The sequence below is a fragment of the Cryptotermes secundus genome, unplaced genomic scaffold (genome assembly GCF_002891405.2).
Source record: "Cryptotermes secundus unplaced genomic scaffold, Csec_1.0 scaffold283, whole genome shotgun sequence".
Classification (NCBI taxonomy): Eukaryota; Metazoa; Arthropoda; class Insecta; order Blattodea; family Kalotermitidae; genus Cryptotermes; species Cryptotermes secundus.
Genome location: NW_019729212.1, coordinates 38899 through 39275, shown reverse-complemented (window position 1 = coordinate 39275; position 377 = coordinate 38899).

Below are 377 nucleotides of genomic sequence, written 5' to 3'. Positions count from 1 at the left end.
TAATGTGGGAGCCTCAACATCTCACAACCCCATGGGCCTTCGCGGCCTGTTACAGGGATAGCTTTACTTTTTTTACGTTAGTATCTCGAACGCAATGAGTCGAATAGTTGGTGACTGGCGAATAATGAGATGGAAATGATTTGGAAGGAAACTTTCGTTGCCAAATCGAGGTAATATCCCCGCATTCTCCTGGACGTACTGAAGAAAACCACGTTAATACCGCATTCAAGATTGTTAGTGTTCCTGCCGAGATTCGAAATGAGCACCTCTAAAGTTTACAGCTAGTGTTAGCACGACACCGGCATGCTTGGTCACGTGACACGTTACAATACCCACATTTTGGGGAGAGCGCGGTCTTCTGGTATATAACGCTGTGT